General features: G+C 45.2%; 1 long non-coding RNA gene across 1 annotated transcript in view; it reads left to right on the top strand.

Moving 5' to 3' along the window:
* The window catches only part of Gm31641 (predicted gene, 31641), a 75,166-nt gene extending 51,215 nt beyond the window's left edge, over nucleotides 1-23,951 (top strand). Inside the window, exons 4-5 of the long non-coding RNA NR_153766.1 lie at nucleotides 19,879-20,005; nucleotides 23,032-23,951. This is a non-coding gene — a long non-coding RNA (predicted gene, 31641). The remainder of the gene's footprint in view (nucleotides 1-19,878; nucleotides 20,006-23,031) is intronic.
* Nucleotides 23,952-24,744: the final 793 nt, after the last annotated feature.

The raw sequence follows: 24,744 nt of genomic DNA, 5'->3' as shown, positions 1-24,744 counted from the left end.
CAAGTGGAGATTACAGTCCTGCCTACAGACTGGGTTACTGTGATAATCAAATGGGTAAATATTTACCAGGTGCACAGAGTAGCGCCTGACCTTCTGGTAAAATTATCTAAGTGTCTGAATGTGTTCCGAGCCTCTCCCTACCTGTATAACTCAGTGCACCAAGGACGTGTTTTTGCTGCGATATTAACCTATTGAAAACCGACTTGGAGCCCAAAGGCTACCCTTCAGCCAGTACCTGATTCAGAAGCAGCATGCTTGTGTTTCCTGGACTTGATTTCCTAATCAGGACATGCTTTTCATTAGTCTATTTTCATCAATAAGGGTGAAACAGAGAGGTCTTTCCAGAAATTCTATTCGCTGGTCTGTGGCCTTTCTCATTGGGCCATTTGCTACCCCAACTCCATGGTGTATCAGCTTCTTTCCTGATAGGTTTCTCCTCCTTTCTTGGGTGTAGAGAAAGTCTAGTTTGGGCTTGGGATTGCTGGTGATAGTCCGAGAAGGAAGACGAAGAGAGGAAAATCTAACAACTTCATTGAGTCCTAGGAGACAGGGACCTGGGGTGAGGGTGGTAGGGAGGTCCAGTAACTAGTCAGACTGGAAAGATCCAAACACTTCCTTCATTTGCAAATCCATCAAAGCCTGGATTGCACAGAAAGGAGAATCTGTGGGCCACTGCCATGGCCCTGCTCTTCCTGGTGAGAAGAAACACGGCGACCTCAGGCGACCCTAGGAAGAGAGGCTGACCTCCTTCCCTTCCCCGCTGGGTTTGTTCTGCAACTGAGGTGACGATTTCCTCTTCTCAACTCCCAGAACTAGGGCCAAAACAAGCTGTTCTGAAAATGCCAGGGCTCACTCTCTCCTCTAGTTGGTTTTGGTCCCATGGTCCCTGCCGGTGGGAGGAGACTGGAGCTTGTCACTCAAGAGAAAGATGTGTCTAGCTTCCACCTGCTGTCCTAGAGTAGTTTTTAGCAATGTTCTTTTACCAGCACCACTACCACCACCACCACCCCGACCCCACTCCTCGCCCCCTGCCCTGCCCCCAGAGTGCCCTAGTCAGAGCAAAAATGTTACTTCCATCTGATGCCTCAGCAGCACCTCTCAAATTCTGCAGTTGGGGAAGCGTCTGTGGCTTCCTGGTCAGCATGGATGTCCACATGGGCTAGAAGTGAGAGTGGGTGGGCTAGTTGACAGAATGAGGGCATGATGACCTATGCCCTCACCTCCTTTTTCCTGAACAGTACTAGCATAGGGTGCAGCTAGGGCAGGACGTGGATGGCAGGATCGCTGGGTAATTCTGGAGCAGGCATCTCAGGGCATGAGGGACATTGTACAGGCATTGTGAGGTGGAGGACAGTATACAGATACTTCACAGAGAGAGAACAGACAGAGATGGGGGCCATCCTGGGCTTGAGGCCACAGTGCAGACCATGGAAAGTCAGTGTTTGTGACCTTCACCTTCTGTGGGATGGCAATTAGGATGGCCTGCCGTGGTGTTTGGGGGAAGACAATGTGCACATTTTGACTTGTTTGCTCCACTGTGTGGCACCCAGGTATTGTCATTGCATGGCAGCTGGTATGAATTCCACTGTGCCATCCATCAATGGCCTGACACCACAGGAGCCATTGCACAGCTGGTTCCATAGCTAAACCTGGACCCTAACCCTGTGGGATCCTCCAGTATGCACCAGGGACCTTTCCAGGGCCCAGCATCCTGAGGCTCCTGCATAGTGTTTTTACTGAAAAAATGCTTGAAGCAGCCTCTAGGCAAATGGCCACCGGACAGCGAACATGAGGCAAAACCCCCTGCCATGTGTCCGCTTAGAACTGCTGTACTTAAGGGACCAGTGAGGCTTTAGGCAGCAAAGAGTTTCAACCATCTGCTGCCTTGGAGATTTGCATTTAGAAACACCTGTGTGAAGAATGGAGGCACAGTCAGAAAGGACAAGTGTGTGAGGAGAAGCCAACAAACTAGGAGGGTTGGTTCCCACAGGGAGGGAGGCGAGAGTCAAGCAAGCATCCAGACCTCGAAGGAAGGCTTGAATATTGGAATCAAATGGCTTTTTCCTGGAGGCTTAGATATAATATCATTCTGTCTTCAAATGTGAATCATTAATGGGTGGGCCCAGTCTCCCTCTATGAGGACAGGAATCTCATCCACTCAGCCACTATGCTGTCTCCTCTCTGAGGGGAGGCTGCCATATTGAAGGTGGTGAGTACCCAGAAATGGCCACCTGAGCTCTGGGTGCTCCTAAAAGCTGGCACCTCCCTGGCTAGTGTGTGCACTCTAGCAGAGCAGCTAGCTACTGGTGAGTAAATTCAATTGACCAGTACCTCAGGGAGAATGTCATGGAGGGACTGTCTACTTGCCTTGATGTAATGAGGCTGGGAATCTCAAGCAGCCAAGTAGCTCTGGGAGGGCCCAGTTAAGAACTACATGGCAGGGAACTGTCTGGATGTTGTGGAATCAGAGTGTATACATCAACTTCAGGACTGAGATGACCAGAGAGGGTGAAGTTTCCTCTAGCTGAACATCAAGATGCACATATTAATATAATATGTGGTGTGCATTAACAGGATATGCAAAGCATTCAACTCCTACTATGGAGTGTGTCCCTACTGTGTGCTAATGGAGTAGGTATAGTGTTACCAATGTAGCTTGTTAATAGAGTGATGTGTTGTTGATGTGATACAAAGATGGGTCTTGACTGTGTCATGCATTGTGCTGTCGCTTTAATACCAGGGGTTGATGATACAATGTGGCATAGTCACCACTGTGATGTATAGTGAATGTATAGTGGTACAATAAGTGATATGTTGCTTGCATACATACTTGCTGATATGATATGCATCACACTGTCAATGTAACATATAATGCATCACTCAGTTCTGTAATGTGTTCATGATGTAATATAGAGGCTACTGATAATGTATACTGTGCACCACTGTGAGGTTTATGGTGGTTAGTATTGACTGTCAACTTGACAGCTAGGAGGCAAGCATCTAGGCATACCTGTGAGCGATTGATACCATAAAGAGTAGCCTCTGAGGATGTCTGTAAGAGACTGTCTGTATAATGTTAATTGATGTGAGGAGATCCACTTTGGTTGTGGGTGAAGCCGCTCCCCAAATAAATGGAGGTGATGAGCTGAGTGCTTGCCTGTATGCATTGACTTATTGTTCTCTGGTCTTGACTGGATGGAGTGGGCGCCCACTTCACTCAGGCTCCCGACTCTGAATTTTCTGTGTGAGGGACTGTACCCAAACTGTGAGTCAAATAAACCCTTTCTGCCTAAAGCTGCTCTTCTCTTTGGTTTTGATTTTTATCATAGCAACAGGAAAAGAAACCAAGACATGATATGCATTTGGGGGTATGGTCTACAAGGTATTATTAATGTCATGTATAATATTTGTTGATACGATGTGTAATTATCATTATAGCATATCGTGTGTGCTGACATAATGGTTCACGTGTTAGTGTGATTTTATGAATATAATATGTAAGATGTTAACAGTATGTGTGGTGTGTCTTGCTATAACATGTGTGGCTGTGTGTTGAAGCCACATGGGGTATGTGACTGATACAACATACAAAGTGAATTCGATGCCATAAGAATGGAGTGGCAGCAAGGACAGCCTTGACCAAAGCCTTGCTCAAACAACCTGTCTTGGCACAATGCTTCATTTTCTCAAGGTTGCGTGCAGACAAAATACAAGTCCAAAGTCTCCGGGAAGACCCGGACTTTCCATAGTCAAAGGGAAAGTCCACAGGAACCAACCAGGAGTCAACCCGCTGCACACACACACATACACACACACACACACATTCACAAACACTTAAACCACTTAAGCACACACATGCACACACGCTCACAAACACCACCACACCTTCAAGGAACAATAACTTATAATATGCTTTAACTCTGTAATTTCCTGAGTAGAATTACATTTAGGGTGGAGGATGGGCACCTCCACCTTTACTGAGCAGTGGGTAAAGCCATGCGCCTCCAAACTTGATGACCTGAATTTGAAAGGGAGAACAGATCCCGGAAGTCCTCTGACTTCCAGGCATCTACTATGTGTCCACAACACACACACACACACACACACACACACACACACACACACACACACTGGAAAAATTTAAAAATATTTTAAATGATTTAAGACTTATGAAAACTTTAAAGTCTCTTTCAAAAGACCAGGCATTCTGAGTCTAAAGCCAAATCCCGAAGTTACCTCATCCCATCTATCAAAAGACTTAGGGTTTTAGCTGGTATTGGGGGTGGGGGGAGATGAAAGATAGAGCTGAATAGATGAGATATCAATAGATATACAGGCTAGGTTGATAATTATAGATGATAGGTAAATAGCTAGATGGCAGGTAAGTGGTAGATGGATAATAGCTGTATACATGAAGAGGTTTCATAGGCATGGATGACAGTAGGTAGACAAGAGACAGCTCAAATAGAGAGTGGATAGGTACATAAATAGACAGTAGATGGTGACAGACTCACTGTTTCTGTGTGTGCACCGTGCTGTGCTTTCTTTTCATTGGGGATTCCCACCTCAACAGAGGGCATTTCTGGCTGTAAGGATATCCTATGCAGCGACATCTCTGATCCTACCAACGAGGACATAGAAACAGTGACAACCAAAAATGTCCCAGATCTTCTAAGAGACCCTGTCAAATGCATAACCACTCACAACTGAGAACCCCACTTTCCACTCTAATGGAGATCACAGTTGCAGACCTCAGAAGGCCATGGTTTAGGACCTGGTCCTGAGCACTAGCCTGCAACCTCAGCCAGGGTCACCCCTCTTGAGCTCCTTGTCTTCATCTGTAGGATGGATATGGCTGCTGTACCTGGACACTAAGTCTTTGCATGGCAAATATCTGCTACTGATGCTAACACCCCTTTCTCTCCAGAGCCCAGAGACACTGGGTGGTGGGAGTGAAGGAGCTGTCTATAAGCAACAACAAGAAGGAATGAGAGGTGCTGATGTCTACTTTGAATACTAGCCAGAGACTCCATCCTTAGGGCTCACCACATGCGGGCATTCATAGGTAATGGCATCTTCTTGACACAGGATGCAATTATGAAAATGGCATGTTTCAGGAGCAAGACAGCAGTTAGTGGGGTGTAAGATAGATGCCCCGCAGTGCTTGGCAAACTGCGCTTATCCTGTGCCAGATCCTTCTGTTGTGTTTCACACATAGCAGCCAAGGTCTCCAGACTTGTCCAGATCAACCCACTGTCTTGAGCCTGAGGTCTGTTGTTACTTCCCCAACATACCTTGCCCCCATGCTGTTGCCTGGCAACAGATTCAAGCAGTCAAGCATCACTGATGCCAGCACAGCAGGTGGGGTGCACAGGGATCTCACCTGTCATTTTCACTTCGAAGTTGGAACATGTCAGAATGTGGGTTCACTTTCAGGATGGGTTTCTCTCTGGACCCTTGTGTTTTTGTAAGGGCACATGGCTTGATGAACCCCCAGGAGATGAGAAAAATATTGATTAGCCAGGGAGGTCATCTCATCTGGAAGAGGAGAAAACATACTACCTGGTGGCCACCTTGCCTTCAGGAGGGTACAGGGACAGAGCAGAACAGATTGTCTGGTCTACAAGGAGCACTTACCTTCAGACATAACCTTGTATCACTCTCCTGAGAGAAACAGCCAATAACTTAGAGGCTTACAGCTATGGATGTTTCAAACAAAACCAAAGTTCCCCAAGGCAAGCCCAGAGGTTGAACTTTTCCTCGAATATCCCATTCCTGGGAGGAGTGAGGCACAAGGGGAAGTCAGTATAACCATCTGGTCTCCAGCTGACTTGGCAAGAAAAACATAGCAGCGATGTTGGCCTTTAATACGACTGATCACTGTTGGCTCGCACATGAAAATGAATTAGAAGGAGAGCCAAACTTTATAATTGTTGGTAAATCTGTAGATGATCAGTGCTGAAACGTCTATTACTCCTTTCTTTCCATTTATCACCATTTGTTGTATTCTGCACCCCTGGATTTGGGAAGGATGACCAGATGGAAATCAGACTACAGTCATTAAGTAGGTAAGAAACAGATGGTGTGGAAGGAGAAAAACAGAAGGCTTCAGGGTGGGGCAGAAGCTCTGACCAGAGCACCAACCTTCCCTTCCCAGCTCCAAGGCCCAGTCAGAGTCAATCTGGATGATTCCAGAACTGATGGAGGTCAACTGTGCCCCTCTGTCACCATCAAGGACAAGGCACATGCCACCTTTGTTGATTCGAGGGAGAAGGGTAAGATAGCACAGCACAGCAAAGAGAGACACAGGCTTCTGGTAATGGTGCCCCAATGTGATGGTTTTGTATATGCTTGGCTCGTGGAGTGGCACTATTAGGAGGTGTGGCTCTGTTGGAGTAGGTGTATCACTGTGGATGTGGGCTTTACGATCCTCATCCTAGCTTCCCAGAAGCCAGTATTCCACTAGCAGCCTTCAGATGAAGATGTAGAACTCTCAGCTCCTTCTGCACCATGCCTGCCTGGATGCTGCCATGCTCCTACCTTGATGATAATGGACTGAACTTCTGAACATGTAATCCAGCCCCAATTAAATGTTGTCCTTTATAAGAGTTGCTTTGGTCATGGTGTCTGTTCACAGCAGTAAAACCCTAACTAAGACACCCAATGAAAGTGCTTGCCATCAAATCTTGGGCTCTAAGGACAGGGAGGTCTAGGATTCTCCCTACTCATCTATCATTTTGGTTTCATTGCCTGTTGTGTATATAAAGGGAATCGGAGTCCAGCATAGGCAGGGGCTTCCCATATATGTAACAGTTGTATGGCTTCCTGAGGGTGACGGCTTGGGGTGGAGCAGAGCACTTTGTCTAAAAAGAATTGTTACTTTGCAGTAAGCAAGTCACTTGAGAATAAATTCAGACATTCTCAAATAATCAAATTTAAATTTATGTTTCTGTTGTCATCATCTAACCACAAGAACTCATAGGAAGCAGGACCCAGGCCCAGACCTCTCTATGTCATGATGGTTGGTACCTCCCTCAGAGATTGTGAGTTTTCTTATTGATCTCCCATCAGCAACAGGTTGGTAAGACCATATTTGGGCTTTGTTTCTGAAATGAAAAACCAAAGCCCATCTCCCCCTGCTCTACCTGCTTCTTGTCTTCACCTCCCAGGGACTGGATGCTGGGCCCTCCTGAACAGGGCAGCTCACGTGATGGCCTGGAACACCTGCTATATTGTTGTTCTTTATGTCACTGTCATTGCAATGAGAGGGAGACAGAATGCCCTTAAGTTGTCAAGAATCAAGGGATGTGAGGACTGGAGAGGTAGTCCAGTGGTTAGAGCATGTACTACTTCGTCTTAGAGAGGACTAGAGGACTAGTGTTTTGTTTTCAATACCCACACTGGGTGGTTCACAGCCACCCTGTTATTTGAGCTTTCTTCTGTCCTCTGCCAGCACCCCATGTATACATGTAGACATGTAGGCATGGATATGCATGCATAAAAACAAAAATAAATTATAAGTGAATAAATAAGAATCAATAGGTGTCCAGATTGGAGATACCACCAGAAAGAATGAGACAAAAGAAAAGAATAGGGGGAAGGAAAATCGACATAGATCCCTGTGGTGGTCTGAATAAAAATGGCCCCATTGGGTATGGCACTATTAAGAGGTGTGGCCTTGTTGGAGTAGGTGTGGCCTTGATGGAGAAGGTGTGACCTTGTTGGAGGAAGTGTATCACTGTGAGGGTAGGCTTTGAGGTCTCAGAAGCTTACGCCAGGCTCAGTGTCACTCTCTCCACCTGCTGCCTGCCAATCCAGATGTAGAACTCTAAGCTCCTCCAGCAAACAGTCTGCCTTCACACTGTCATGTTTCCTGCCCCACATTGATAATGGACTAAAACTCTGAAACCATACCCAGCCCCGATTAAAGGGTTTCCTTTATAAGAGTTGCTGTGGTATTGGGGAATGAGGTGAGCCAGACAGGAATACTACCTACAGCCTGGCTTTGCAGTTAGTAACTCCTGCACATCCTGCTGAGGACATGAGTGCCGGTTCTTATTTTCACGGGCCCTAAGTGGAAAAAAGAAATCCTTGGGTTTTTGTGTTCCATACCACACACACTGAGGAAGAACAGGCAGAAAGAGGAGTCTGAGAGCATTAAGAGCTGGAGATTGAAAGCTGTGAAATGCTAGCTTCTGGACGTGAAAGCAACATCGACTGCATGAATTCACAGTAGCTGTGGTTACCTGCACACGATCAAGCCAGTTAAAATCCCAGCATGCTTGGGCCCTCTCCCCTAGCTGGAGAGATACTAGAGGTTGCTGCTTGCTAGAGGGAGCATCAATTTTCTTTGGAGATGTGGCCACGAGTGTGGCCCACGTGCCAGCGGATGGCTCAGTGGGTGGACTCAGACCCATGCGCACAGATAAGACTCAATGGGTTATTCTTTTTAAATGTCTTTAAGTTGGGAGAAAAGTGTGTTGGGAGGGGCAGAGGGGGTTGGAGAAGGATAGAGGTGGTGAACTGGTGGACCTATACAAGCGACGTTGAAGCATGTATGGTGTTTTCAATAAATAAATAAAAACTCTAATTAAAGAGAATCCTTTGAGTCTGAAATTGGCCAATAGACCCCTGGCATTATAAATACAGAGGGTGCTGCTATATAATAGCTGCTCAGGAAATACATATTTTATTACACGCATAACCATATATTTCAAGGACAGGGTATAATTTAATTATTTCTCAGGCAAATTGTTGACATCTACTGGCTTGGTGCTCAGTATTCAGGCTCCCTGTGCTCACTAGGTGAACCCACATGAGTTCACAACAACCCCACAGTACCATGGGAGATGTTTAGTACCTCTGTTCTGTAGTTGAGTACACTCACGCCAGGAGAGCATTCCCACTTGTCCAAGATGGCAATTACTACATGAGAGACCAAAATGTCATTCCGATCTGCCTAGCTCCCAAGTTACCTTACCAGAATTGGCTAAATCGTGGGTCCTGTGCAAAGTGAAAACACAAAGCTCTGTGTCCAAACAGTATTCAGAGTTTCAAGATGACCAAGGCGGAATATATAAACACAAAGGGGGGATTTTCTGAATGGCGTCCTTGTGCAATTGCCCAGGCACGGTTCTTCATCCTACTAATTTGCACATAAAAATGGACTCATTTCCTTAGCAAGTAGGGGAATTGTCTGTGTCATTGGTAATCGTGTCAAATCGATACATTATGCAGGCACCAGGAAAGGACCTCTCTCAAGGGTATAGCTTTACAGGAAGGCAGTCAGCACGCCAATTCCCCCAGGTTCGGAGTGTTTGGGTGGTTTGCTTTCCTGTTTTTGCTGACAGGTCCCGGTCCTGACCTGTGTGACACCATGAGCTGCTCTCCTGCCTGGAAAGCTAAGAAAGAAGCAGAAGAGAGTCCAGAGGCATCTTTAAGTGGTTTGCAGGGAGCAGCGGAGGACGCAGGATGTTTGAAAAGCAGGGGACACAGGATGTTTCCTCTACAGACCTCCACCCCATTTCCTCAGGAGAACAGTGGGAGGAGCTCGGTGCTGTGTCAGAGCTCACCTAGAGTTCTGACAGAGGTTTCCTGAGGCGATCGTTCGGATCAGAATGGTATCAGTGGCCCCGGCCCCGACAGGCGTATCTTTTGTGCCCTTGTATCTTAGACCAGTTGATGGTCAGAAGTTGCCACGGCAACACTCAGCTGTTGCTCTTCCCCTCCTCCCTGCCACGGAGGGTTCACGTCTCACCTTTGCCTTGCCTAGACAGCCTGCAGCTCTGGGTCATCAGATAAACAAGCTACGGGTCTCAATACAAAGAAAGCCACTCCAGCTGAGCATGCCAGGCACCTGTGTGACTCTGGGACATGGAAGATGGTGACTGGTTATTTGGGGCATGCTTGTTTGGTTGAGATTTTCGTAGTATTGACAACACCCAAAGACACCCACACACACATATTCAACATATGCCCAATGCCAGCAGGGGTTGAATTATCTTCTAGATCTATGAGTCTTAAAATGTCAAGGAATGTAAAATCAGCTACAAATTCATTGTAAATACCTAGGTTGCACACAAAGATTGCCTAATCTCACAGGACTGAGCTTGAGTTTGGTTAAATGTCCCTGGTAATTCACATGTAGGGTGTACCTGGCATCTCAAAAGAGGCTTTATCAGTGTGTAAGAGAGCCAACACATCTGACATAATTGTAAATGACATAAAGCACCCATCTTCGGTAAGGTTCCCTGGGGAGACTTTTTCTCACAGGAAATTCCCATGCTAAGGAAATGTGTCCATTCTGATGTACAGACCCCCAAACAGACCATTAAGGACAGTGCGCAGTTTCCCTTCTGGGGAACAGTCTTCCCACCTTAGCCATAGATAATTTCAGAAAAAGCAGGTCACTTCGCTGTCTTTCAGCTTCTTCTCTCCCACTGTGCATTCTGGGCTACCCATTACAGGGATGTATCCCTAAGTCTAGTCACCTTCAAATGCAATGGTGGGCTAATTCTGATCAGAGAATTCCTACGGAGCCCAGCGATCTCTAAATATAACTGTGTGTCTGCTCATGAGCTGAGTGTAAAACTCCAAACCAAAGATCTGACCTGGTTGGTTCAAAACCTTTGAAATGGGGAAAGGGAGGAGGGAGGAGGGAGGAGGGAGGAGGGAGGAGGGAGGAGGGAAGAGGGAGGAGGGAGATGGCTCAGTGGCTGATATGCTTGCTGCGCAGGCATGACGACCTGAGTTCAGGTCTCCAGAAAGGGAGTTTTTGAGCTTCTGTCCCCTCTCCTCTGTGTGTGCACGGCATCAAGGCCTCCCTCCCAGGCCCTGCTTGTCTAGCTGCCTTTCCAGCCTATGGGAAGAGGCATGGGCTTCAGATGGATGCAGGACAGACTTCCAGGTGAACCAAGTCTGTAAGCGGCTGGCTTATGACATCTAATGTAACCTCATTGTCGTACATCAGCTCTGGGTAGTCAATGCTGGGATATTTGCCACTCTCTTGCAACACGTAAGCACTTAATGAGATGATCTATAGAGAATGCTTAGCACATAGTATGGCCACAACTCAGAGAAGTAGCTCTCTCTCCTACTCCTTGGTCTCTTGTGATCGCACAACTGAGCTTGGGTAGCAATAAAAAAATTCAAAAGACTCCAGGTTTAAGGAGAGACCCTACCCCAGTGTATATGGGAGAAAGCAATTGAAGAAAACCTTATGTCATCTGTGGACTTTGTGACACACATGCTCATTTCTATACATGTGAACACACATATACACATATACATATGCAGAAAAGAAAAATCTGAAACACTTTAAAGTAAGGACCCTTCGTTCCCCACAGAACTCTTCTTCTGTATGCTAGGCAGACTGTCTGTCTTGAAGGGACTTCGGAATAACGACAAGTCCAGGAGAAAGAAAAGAAAGTAAAAGGTGTTGGATTGCATAGGCAAGGTGAGTGTGCAGGATAGGTAGTCCCTGGGGAGGGATCTGAGGGCACTTTCTGCATGTCTTGTGACCCCTGTCCTGACTTTCTAAGTCCCAGAATCTCCAGCAAGCACTGAGGCTGCACTTGGGTCCCAAATTTTAAGAAAGTAAAAGAGTTACCTTGTTTTCCTTCCAGGACAGCACAAGCCCCCCTTTTCCATGCAATTGGCGCCCCCTAGTGGCTGAGTAGGTCTTCCCTCCCAGTAGAAGTCTGAGTTGGTTGCAACCAACTCTCTCCATTGAATTAAAGGTCTCATTGTTCCATAAGAGTTGTGAGATCACAAGAGACCTAGGATAAGGGGTGGGAAAAGGAGCTACTTCTCTGACTTGTGGCCATACTATGTGCTAAGTGTTCCCTGTACATCATCTCATTAAGTGCTTAAGTTCCTCAGGAGAATGGCAAATATCCCAGCATTGACTGCCCAGAGCTGATGTACTACAATGAGGTTACATTAGATATCATAAGCCAGCTGCTTACAGATTTGGTTCACCCGGAAGGCTGCCCTGCCTCCATCTGAAACCCATGTCTCTTCCCATAGGCTGGGAATGCAGCTACAGTAGACCAGCAGGAACTGGGTAGGGACACCAGATGCCATGCACATGCAGAGAGAGGGGATGGAAGCTCCCCAACTCATCTTTGTAGGCACACCATTGCCAAATCAGCTGAGGGTCACCAGGTGCTTTGTCCAGTCCCGAGACCACCTGTGGATTACCCCATGTAGCCAGTGTAGAAGAGTCCTCAAGACTCAGTTTCTCTCAGGGGGTACGGACAGTTGAGAGTTGTCTAATGTGGGTGCCAGAATATGAACTCTGGTCCTCTGGAAGAACAGGAAGTGTTCTTAATCTCCGAGCCTTATCCATAGCCCCAGAGAGTTGGTCTCCTCTGTTCTTTTACTTTGCGGTTACATGGGTGCGTCTTTTGCAGAACTCTTTACTGTCTGTGACTTTATGCATATTGATATTCACATAGAAACTCGTGCCAAGCTAATGCTGCTGGTAGCAGACTTTTGTCCTGAATCACTGCTATAATCCTAGACCCCTGGGGATCTCTGATGAGGAACTTCACTCAACTGTCCTGGGAGCCGAGTGGTGAGGCTACAACATGATGTGGAAATCCAAGACCGCATAGCTAGAAATAAGTCCAAGTGACGAGTGACTTGTACAAAACCTGGAGGTTTGGCACAGTGTCCCAAGAAATCTACTTCTAGGAAAAAGATGTCCTTACAAAGATAAGATGCTAAACAATGGGGCCAAGCTGACATCGAAGACACAGGCATGTTTGAGGGTGAGGACAGCTGGATACACATTATACTCAGCTCTGACCACTCAGTGCCACAGGAGGATGGCTGAGGTGGCACCTGGGCATGAGGAGACCCCTGCCCAGCTGAGGGTGTATACGCTGTTCTTGTCAAAGTCCCCTGAGCAGGCCCAGTGAGTCAGATAAGGAGGTAAGACCTTCACAGACAAGCTTGGCAACCTGAATTTGAACCCTAGAACCCCTATGGTGGAAGGAGAAAACTGACTTCCACATGTTTTCCTCTATGTGTGAGCTGTGGTGGGCTCCCACAAATTAAATAAATCAATGTAATGTTTTTAAATTAATAAAACGAGTCCTCTGGCTAATGGGTATAGGGAAACTGAGAACTGATGCATGTCCTTGGAACTGGGCTCCTTCTAGTAGCACAAGGCATCACCATGCCTTGTTAGAACTAGCCTCAGGTAGATAGTCGCCTCTCTCGGCACTAACTAACCAGGCTTGAAGAGGCATGCCATCATATCAGAAGAAGCCAGAGGCAGCTAAGAGTAATTTTAAGGAGACAGTGAAAAGTGTTTTCACATAGAGCATGGGGCAGCGAAATCTGTATGTGGAAGGTGTATGTTTCACTCATTTGTAGTTGGCCAAAGCCCAGGCTGCTGATGGCAGTAGGGGGTCACAGGGCTAGTGTCACAACTGAGCAGTATAAACAAGAGACCAGAAAGGGACAGGGTAAGGGATGGAGGCAGTGGTACATCCAGACCCCACAGTCAGAGGACACTTCAGTATAGCCCAGTCGCCAAACCAAAGCCAGATTAGTAAGCCACAAATAGAACCGACTTAATTAGGAACCAGAGTGATCAGCAGCAGCAACCAACCTGCTAAACCCACTGTAACCATGAGTGAGTTCTTAGAACTCAAGGTCAAGATAACACTTCTGTCTAAACCACTGGATTTGTATTGCAAACAAGAGTGAACTTGTGGAGGGTAGCAGTGTGAGTTCACCTGGGTGTGCCAGGGAGGGTAGCAGTGTGAGTTCACATGGGTGTGCCAGGGAGGGTACAGTGCGAATTCATATGGGCATGGCATGGAGGGTACAGTGTGAGTTCACATGGGTGTGCCATGGAGGGTACAGTGTGAGTTCACATGGGTGTGCATGAAGGTTAGCAGTGTGTGAGTTCGCATGGTGTGAGATGCACGGAGTCCAGAACTCACCCAGCACACACAATTCCCAACAAGCACACTGCTGACATTCATTTTCCCCACCCATTGTGCACAGTGCCAGCATGCTAACAGTTGCGTGCTTCCCTGTGGATGCCTAAGCTCGGGAATCACAGCCAGCTTGGGGCCCCCTTAGCTGAGTAGATGCAAGAATTCCACCTGCTCTCTTTCACAAGCCACTCCCCGCTGGCTCAGGGCACTGAGCATTAAAGGGCTCCATTGTACAGCTTTGTACACTTTGCTTCTGGAGCTGTTTTAGGATGAGGTGCTAAACAGTTTCTCAGAGGGACTCAGAAGGCAGGTCAGCCACTGTAGCCAAGTGACTTAGAACTGAGGTGGGAAAACAGCAACCCTAAATTTATCTCAAGACTAAGTCTTAACTCCATTGACGCTCTTCCCCCTCTTACTGCCTCAAGGAGAACTGAACAAGAAAGAAGACACAACGGGGTTGGCCCCCAGCAAATTTTAGTTTCCTCTAGGAAGCCTAGGTGTCAAACGCCACTGGGTGGAGTCATTATTCTCCTCTTTACACTAAACAAGAAAAGGAGGAGCATGGAGCATTTCCTTCCAGAGCGCCTCCCTCTGGAGCCCCTCTTTCTGGAGCGCCTCCCTCCAGAGCGCTTCCTTCTGGAGCACCTCACGCGCTGGGTCACAATCATGTGGGTCACTTATCCCACAAGTCTGAGAATCAGTCCTAGAGTTGCTTTTCCATAGACCATGATGTTGGCAGATGCATCGGGAACACTGGCTTTATGGAGGTTTCCAGAGCACTAAGAAGTTGAAGGCTTCCCTGTCCTTGTGGTAAGGATTCAGCAAAGAGCAGAGCCAGCACCCAAGGAAGACTCAGGGGGAGATAAGCCAGTCATCCTGAAGTGCACCTCAGGTCTCAACCTTCTTAGTCCGAGAAGCACTCCCCACCCACCATCTACCCACTCAGCGTCTTGTTTTTGTAAAAACACAGAGAGCAGAACCATTTCTGGAAACCAAGAAGAAACTGGTTGTTACTACATAGCTGAAAAAAAAAAGGTGCAATTTTTCAAAGTCTGTCTCAGAAGGCAGTATGGCCAATATCGCCTTTGTTTAAATGAGATGATGCAAATCAGATGCAGATTATTAATCTCTGAGCGTGCCTAGCACACATGAAAGACGTTCGCACAATGAGGCACTGTAAGAGCTCTGTATCATGACAACTTTGCACTTAGGAATGTGTTCACTAAATATGGAAACAAGTGAGAAGTAACAAAATGAGCTTCCTGGGAGGTGCGGCAGCACAAACTGGGTGGACGAGTGTACGGCTGGGCTTCAGTTCCTGGCCTGAAGAGCCTCCTCCTCATTCCACGACATTCTTGATTTCCAAGTTTTCTCTGCAAAACAAAATGGAATAGTCTTAGATTAAGTGATTCATGAATCCACCGATTTGGGCAAAATAAGTCATTGCATTGGCCAAGAATCCAGGGTCTCTGATAGGTGGTATTTTACAGCCCATTGGGTGTAAGTCAAGACCTCCATTCAATGCTCCTCTATCCCAAGTATATACCCTCTGTTCAGGATACGCTGATTTTTTTTTAATGTATCAGCACACTTTCTTGTTTCCTTATTCTGTATTGTTATAAAGCCACTATCCCTTTTAGAATGTATGAAACTTCCACTTCACAAATTTATATCCCTCACTTTAAAGATCTGACTTTTAAATGGCAATGAAAATGTTCCCCTGTGTTTAATATTAACTATAATTCATAATTCATTTACTGCCTTCATCACTTATATTAATAATTTATTAAAAATTATTGACTTTGTTTGATAGACTTTATTGGAAATTGCTTCTTGATTTTGACCTTTGTGGATATAATGATTGTCTGATAGTTGGTTTGAATAAAATATTGATTGTTCTCTACTGTAGGGGGCAAGCAAACTGCCATCATTATGTCTTTTCTCATTAACATACAAATGTTGTTTATTACCAAGGTACAGCATTCAAGAACTTCTCCAGTCTGTAATCTCAAACTTCCCTCACTCCTCTTGTAAATCAGTTCCTAACTCCTATGAACTACACAGTCAAATTCATACCAACAACTCCTCTCCTGGTACTGAATTTTAAAATTATTTTAGTTATTTGTTGCTGAAAACAGAAGCATTTAATGGATGAAAAGCTTACTTGAGGGTCATGATTTAAGAGAATGCAACCCATGGTGAAAGCTCATCTTAGCTGACCAAGAAGGAGAGACAAGTCCTGCTTCTACGGGCATTGGCTTTCTTTAAACTGTATCTCCGTGGAGTCTAGGTCGCTGTCACCGCAAGTTGCTGCTCTGGCTGTTTGTTCTCCATGTATTAGGTCACAGCTATCGCAGAACTACATGCATTCACTCACTTTCTCACTTGGTATTCTCTTTGACCTACCTCATTCAGGATCTTAGAAACTTTTATTTAATCTTATTATTTATTTATTTATGGTGACGATCACCTATGTAACTCCCATCTGACCAAAATGAAACTCAAATTTTTGTGCTCTGAGCAAAATTCTTATATCTTTCACAGATAGTTTTTTCTCATCTTTTTTTTATTCGACTCTAAGTGGAAGCCATTTTCAGGATGGTTCCCTATGTCCTCGGTGGTTTTGGCATCTCTCTTCTAGCCTTCACGAAGTCTTTGGAGTGCATCAGCCATTCTTTTGTCCTTTCTTATTTGTTGAGTTTCAACCACATCAGCCCCCCTCCCCCGAGGCATTTCTCAGCAATCCCTAGGTTGCATCTCCTCAAATCAACAGTTCTTGACCCACTCCTCTCCCTCAGCTATTCCCTAGGAAACACTCTCTGTTGCTTGTGTTTAGTTATTACATATGCTGATGAGTCTCCAGTGTCCGTGTCCATCCTCAACCTCTCTCTAAACTTTAGATTTCTGTTTCCAACTTCTGTTTTAACACTTCCACTCAGACATCTGAAATGCATCCAAACAACTTATGGCATAGCGGTCTAACCTTTAGTTCTTATTTTCCATCTTTGCCTGTAAGGCGTGACTCCTCGCTCTCTCCCTTGTGTTGTGTACTTCCCTCTTGCAATTGGCCGTGATGAGAACTTCCTCGCAGACTACTTACCCATGCTCCATGTAAGTTGTTAGAAATAAAAAGTTAACTTTCAGTGCAGCTGAGAAGCATGGCGGCTATGTATCGCTTTTAACATTGTTAATAATAGTCATTTATTGTCTACACATAGCATTCTTCAATTGATAGAGATAGTCTACTCATTCCCGAAAGAAGCCTATCTAATGGAACAATTCTTGGAATGTGGACCATGGGTCAAGATCAATGTTGCCACCCCATGGGTAATGTGGTACACAATAGAAATTCGATGGAGAATGGAGAGCCATGGAAAATTACAAGTTAAAAAACACAGTGATCTAAAGGCCAATGAAACTCAAATGACTGCCAATTTTCTGCCTTGGAGGAATAATTTTCGAGGAGCCAAATTTAGCAAGAGAGATTTGAAAGGCACCAAGCAAGAAGTTCAGAATGAAATACACCAGGCATGGCCTCAGAAAGCTAGTCAATAATTGTACATTTGCATTTTAACTCTTCCTCATCGTTACCAAAGGTGAGTTCCCCGATATCTATCCAAGATGTGAAGCACTGTTTATCTGCTTGCCTGCTGATGAGTTCATGGCTCAGCTCTGCAGCTACTGGAGCAGTGCAACTCATCCTCTCTGCTACACAAGGTGAATAAGATGCTTGGGAGAAGGAAGCATTTTTCAATGTTGAATAGACTGTTTGCCCTGAGCAATTATATATATATGTGTGTGTGTGTATGTGTGTGTGTATATATGTGTGTGTGTGTGTGTGTGTATGCCATATCCTACAGTATAGATAACAAAGCTGTGGCAGTTATTAAAGTTGTCCCATAAGGCTTTCAACTCTTCCGTGTTCTAGCACACAGATTTCCCCCACTTTCCTTAAGACCCCATACAATGCCTGCCTTTGGGTAGACTTACTAAGTACTAGATGCACAGAAAAGCACTTTGCTGTATCAATCATTTGAGGTAGATATTATTATTGTGACTTCATAGATGAAGAAACTGAGGCTTAGCACAATGAGCTAAAGGCCAGTGAAACTCACCTGACTGCCTCTACCAAGAGGTAGAGAGGTCAGCTTTGAACTCATTGTCTGTTTTGAGCATCTATCTATCTCAGTCCTTCCAGGGATGAGTCACTGCATCTATAGGAAGTAGAGCACAACTGTCCACACAGGGCAAAGCATGTTTACACACGGTACTCAAGATTCAACTTACGAGTCCAGGAGAACATTCTATTTAGTTGGTGGGATTTCATTCAAATTTTGTAATATTGAGTGGAAATTTATTGATCAGAGTTATCCAGAAAAAGGAGAACCAATAAGGGGTGTGTGTGTGTGTGTGTGTGTGTGTGTGTACATATGGAACTGGCTCACATCATGTAAGAGGTTAACAAGTCTAAGATGACAGTGTGAGCACATTTGTTACTTTTCTTGTTGCTCTAAATCAAAGACATCAAAACACATTCCAGCAGGAAAGATTCCTCGTGTCTCCTGGTTTTGGAGAGTGCAATCTCTCCTGGGAGGGAACAGGTGGCAGCTGGAACCTTAGCCCTGTCCACAGTGGCAGGAACATGAGGTAGCAGCTCTTTACATTGTAACCCCCAGAAAGCAAAAGAAGCTGGCTTCATATTGGAGGTGTGGGTCAGGCAGGGAATAATCACCCTTGTGACCTCCTTCCAGCAGCTGGGCCCCACTCCTTGAATGTTTCATAGCCTTCAAAATAGCATTAGAAGCCAGAAACCAAACATTCAAATCGGGAGCCCGTGGTAGCACACTTCAGATGCAAACCATAGCAACAAGACTGAAGACTTGAGACACAGGAAGGAAGAAAATGCAGTTCAGGTCTGAAAGCTGCCAGGCCGAAAATACAGCTCAGCTTGTGCACAGGGTCTCAGCTCAGCATGTGCACAGGAGGTCTCAGGAGGTCTTTTTCTTGAGAAGTCAGCATGTTTGTTCGGCATAGACCACCACGTGACTAGATGCAACTCCCCATAGTAGGTCTCTCTTCCTGTGTCTTGACATAATCAACTTAAAAGAAAATAAAAAAAATAAAACCCACAGGCTTATTGTGAGTAGTTTCCACTCATGATCATGTGACTCAGATGCTTTGGGCCTGTGGTGATTCATGTAGCGCCTTGTGGTAGGAATGCACAGCCGAAGATGCCGGTTCACTACTGAAATCCCCTCCTAGTGCACGCCCTCAGTGACGTAACTTCCTCCCAGGCGGTCCCTGCAGAGGATCCTCCCATTTTCCAGCCCACTCATAAGCTGGGAACCATGCCTTCAGCATGAGACCTGCAGGGAGCATTAGGAACCAGTTACATCATGTGGTTCAATGCTTTCTGCTCACAACACTGTTAATCACCTCTCAGGCATGGGCAGATGATGCATAGAATTTGCTATCACTAGAAAGGAGCCTGATTGAATAATTTGAGGTTGGACATCAAAAGTACCACCCATGGTCTCTCCCTTGTCAGCATGACCGAAGCCACCACTCTGCCTCCCTGTGAAGTCACGGGAAGCATCCACCGACCTCAGTGGAAAGGACACCATGCTCTGCCACCTGGCAAAAGTGCAAAGGAGCTCCAAGTGCTTTTATGTCTGTCCTTTTGTAAGCTGATGCTTCAAATACATTTTGTTGTTGTTGTTTACAAGCGGCATTATTCTGTTGTTTACTCTATGGGAAGCTGCTCACACAGGAAGCCATATTCATTTCTAAACTTAACTGATGGACATTGTGGTTTGACCCCTTGCATGCAGAAACACTGATGCTAGAAGCCGCCCATCAATAGGAGACAGGCAGTATCTGAGTTCATCCTGGGATTGGTTTTTAATTGCATTCTTTATCTTAGGCGCTCCTGGCTACCTCTGGAATGATTGATCTTGTCCCCAGTCACCTGCCACACTTCCAGACACCGCTTGGCATCACCGAGAATGAGCTAAGATGCTCAGAAGAATGTCATTTTGCTCTGGGCAAAGGTTGGTTTATTGTCTATGCAGGTAAGATGCATGTGCAGTGGAGATGACAGGGAAAGAAAGGCTCAGGGCACAGATTTTGGCAGGCAGAGACCAGGTACTAAGGAGTTCACTCAAAGTCAGTCACTTTTCCCAGTGACTCCCATCTCTACACTACGTGTGTGCCACAACTGACCCCTTTCTGTCTGGATCCTTCCCAGAAATAAAACACTGCCAAATGCTTCCCTATCATTGGCTATTTTTATTGTTCCTCCCCTGTCAAAAGGACTAAAAACAATAAAACCAAGAACTCACACCTGTCACTCCTGGTAACTCTTCTGCCCCACCCCCAATCAGCTACTCACACCTGCCACTCCTGGTCACTCTCCTGCCCTACATCCAATCAGCTACTTACACCTGCCACTCCTGGTAAGTCCCCTGCCCCACACAGAACAGTCCAGAATGCATATTACAGGGGGTTTTTAAGACAAAAAACACTGAAAAACTACTGTTAGGAGCCATCTAGGATAGGCTAAGGATAGCAGGTCACCTCCAGGAAGGTGACCCACTGCTTCTGCATGGTCCTCGATGGGTGAGCTCTATGAGGCAAGCTCCCAAAGAGATTTGGTCTTAGGATTGCTTCTTGAAGCTGATATGCCTTTCCTGTCCTTATAAATTTAATATTATATAATCCCTGGGTACTATCCCACCCTATTGGGCATATTTGTGCAGATCAGCAAAGATGTATTGTCTTGTAGACAATATAGACAATAATTTGTCTATATAGACAAATAGATGGTTTAATTTGTAATGATGATACTGTAAGAATTCCTAAAAATGTACTAGTATTTATTAAGCCCTTTATAATAGGACTTTTATTAAAGCCCTTTCTGATATGAAATCTGCAGTGAGAACTCTGCCAGTCTCCACGTGTCATGAGTTAATTGCTTCTGAGGTAGAAAGCAGGCAGCTACAACTTAGGGATACATTCCTTAGAGCTGTAAACAATTACAATTAGCCAAAGGTCATAAAAGGGAACTAACAATTTATTGTAGGTGAAAAGGCAGAAGATAAAATATTGACTGGGTTTACCTATACAAAACTGCAATGTCAACATAGTCATAAAAGTTATGGTTTTAGACTCTCTAGGAACCTGTGTAGCTAGTGATAGATAATGAATGTCTAGCTAGATAACTAGTCTTAATGGGAACACAGGCAAACATCTCTGTTGTAAACTTCTTATTCTATTTATGATTAGAATTTGTGTTTAAAATTTAGCAAACTTCTGGGTTTTTTTTTTATAATTTATTTTATTTATATGAGTACACTGTAGCTGTCTTCATGCACACCAGAAGAGGGCATAGATCCCATTACAGATGGTTGTGAGCCACCATGTGGTTGCTGGGATTTGAACTCAAGACCTCTGGAAGAGCAGTCAGTGCTCTTAACCACTGAGCCATCTCTCCAGCCCTGGGTTGTTTTTTTTTTTTTATGAGATATTTTCTTTATTTACATTTCAAATGTTATCCCCTTTCCTACTTTCCCCTCTGAAAATCTCCTATCCCTTCCCTCCTCCCCCTGCTCCCCAACCCACCCACTCCCATTCCCAGTCCTGGCATTCCCCTATACTAGGGCATAGAACCTTCACAGGATCTAGGGCCTCTCTTCCCATTGATGACTGACTAGGCTATGCTCAGCTACATATACAGCTAGATCCATATGTCCCACCATGTGTTTTCTTTGATTGGTGGTTTAGTTCCAAGGAGCTCTGAGGGTACTGGTTAGTTCATATGGATGTTCCTCCTATGGGGCTTCAGACCCCTTCAGCTCATTGGGTCCTTTCTCTAGCTCCTTCACAGGGGACCTTGTGCTCTGTCCAATGGATGATTGTGAGCATCAACTTCTGTATTTGCCAGGCACTGGCAAAGGCCCTCAGGAGACAGCTATATCAGGCTCCTGTCATCAGGTTCTTGTTGGCATCTGCCATAGTATCTGCATTTGGTGGTTGTTTATGGGATGGATCCCCAAGTGGGGCAGTCTCTGGATATTAGAAATAGAATGTTAATATTTTTAATTTATTTTTTAAAGATTCATTTTATTTTTACTTGTGTATATGTGTGTCTGTTTGCCATATGTGCAGATGCCCTCAGGGACTGTTAGAAGGAGTTACAGAGACAAAGTTCAGAGCAGAGAATGAAGGAACCAACTCCACAAAGTTGTCCTCTGACCACATATGCATACATGCACACACACACATGCACACACACACACACACACACACACACACATGAGTACCAAATACACATGCACACACACATGGGCACACACACATGCACACATGTGGACACACACACACATGCACATGCACACATGCACGCACACACACATACAAACACATATGCACATGTACACATACACACACAAGCACACATGCACACACACATGCAGGCACACACATGCACACACAGCAATACACATGTATCCCTCTCTATCACACACACATGTACACACAGACACAGACACACACACACAGACACACACCACACTGATAACCTAAAAACGGAAAAGAAAACACCATAATGAAACCAATTACTTTCAATATTAACTTAGAAAGTTATTTTTTTTTAAAGTGGTAACTATGTGAATGAAATAAAGAATATAGAAACTACCGGACATAATCATTCATTCTGTGGTATATAAGAATATCACCCTGTAAACATGAAAATTTGTTTAGCATTTAAAAATAAAAACTTAAACCAAAAATTTAAATTATACTTTGAAATCCCCAAAAAGAAATATCACGGGCAAAATCAAGTCATCGTGGTTTAAAGAAGACCCGGGCTTCTAAGGCCGTTGCAGCCGCAAGCACAGAGGGGAACACAACTTGTGCTTCGCTCTGACCTATTGCCTGGCAGCCTCTCTTGTTGATGTTGGCATCCCATGCTTTATTTGCTAGCAAATTAATTTGGGCAGTGATCCCTATCACGAATCTCTGAATGGCTCACAGAGGCTGGTTTTATTACAAGAGGCCTTTTCTCTGCCGCCTGCAGCATCCTTGGTGAGGAGAAAGAGCTGGCAGAGGTGCTGCCCAGCCTGCACAAGGCCAACGGCCTACAACAAGCATCATAGGTGAGTTCCAGCCCCAGAGCTCTCCTCTTGTCCTCAGCCTTTAAAATGATGCCTTGGCTTATTCTGGCAATTGTCAGTGCAGCCAAGAACAGCGACAGAGAGGTGTCCTCTTTCCTGAGGGTCTCTGTTTTCTTGTGCACTGCCTCTGTGGCCTCTGATTCCAATTTCCTCAGAGAGTGCCCTTGGCTCTCTGACACTTCTTTCCTCAGTGGGACAGCTCATTGCCTTCCAATCTCATGCTTGTCAAGCCATGCATCCGTATCCCCAGGGCTTTGAATAAACCACCTATCCCGGGAAACTAGGCGAACTTCACAGCTAAGGATATTAGGAGATCGCTAAAGAAACACTTGCCTTCCATAAACTGTCAGGCACCTAGATATGTGACACCTTAGCAGCCGGGACATTTGGGTGCAAACAGGCAACAAGGAAATGGATTGTGGGTAAGGCTATAGATTCATATTGTTTGGGCAATTTATGTTTTCAGGTTGTACTGGCTGGCTTTGTGTGTCAACTTGACACAAATTGGAGTTATCACAGAGAAAGGAGCCTCCCTTCAGGAAGCGCCTCTGTGAGATCCAGATTTAAGGCATTTTCTCAGTTAGTAATCAAGGGTGGGAGGGCTCATTGTGAGTGGTGCCATCCCTGGGCTGGTTGTCTTGGGTTCTATAAGAAAGCAAGCTGAGCAAGCCAGGGGAAGCAAGCCAGTAAGCAGTACCCCTCCATGGCCTCTGCATCAGCTCCTGCCTCCAAGTTTCTACCCTGTGTGAGTTTCTGTCCTGACCTCCTTTGGTGATGAACAGCAATGTGGAATTGTAAGCTGAATAAACCCTTTCTTCCACAACTTGCTTCTTGGTCATGATGTTTTGTGCATGAATAGAAATTCTGACTAAGACACAGGTAGATTTAGACAAGTATCTATTCATCATCTATTTATCCCAAAATGAGAGAAACATCTTACCCATGTCTAGCATGGCAAATATGTAATTTTATTGTGGTTAGTTACTACAGGAGCATGGGTGGCCCAAAGGAAGTTATGTCATCAAAAGCATAGATGATGACTCTCAAAAGCTGTATCTCTCAGGAGCTCCCTGTCCAACTTCCAGGCGGCTCCAGTATGAATCTTCTCTCTTCAGCAACTGTTTATATATATATATATATACATATATATATCCTTTGGAAGGGGGTCCTGTGAATCTGGAACTTGATGAGCTTTTAGATCATCTTAAGTTTCAGGAACTTCCTGGATGTTGTGTATTTCCTGGGTCTTAGGAATCTTTTTCCTCCCTAGGAAGGAAGGTTCCCATTCTTAGGAAACAGCTACACAACAGTAGCTAAGGCCACCCTTCCCTTGTACATTTCCATGCAGCCATTTTACTAGAAGTTGGGGTAAAGCAGGTTGTGGGCCACTACAAGTGTTAGCTACCACCCTGTGGGCTTGTTTGTGAGTGGTATACCACTTCAGTGATTTCTACTTGAAAATTAAAATAAGGAATTATTGAGAACTGTGTACATAGACAATCAGAAATATCAAAGTGTGGAAAAGTTCATTCAAATCAAATATTTACAGACAGTTAACATTGAGATGACGTTCAGACTTTCAAGAAAAAAATGGAAGGACTTTGAAATGGGCAGCT

The sequence above is a fragment of the Mus musculus genome, chromosome 16 (genome assembly GCF_000001635.26).
Source record: "Mus musculus strain C57BL/6J chromosome 16, GRCm38.p6 C57BL/6J".
Lineage (NCBI taxonomy): Eukaryota > Metazoa > Chordata > Mammalia > Rodentia > Muridae > Mus > Mus musculus.
This window is presented reverse-complemented; position numbering and strand designations above follow the sequence as displayed.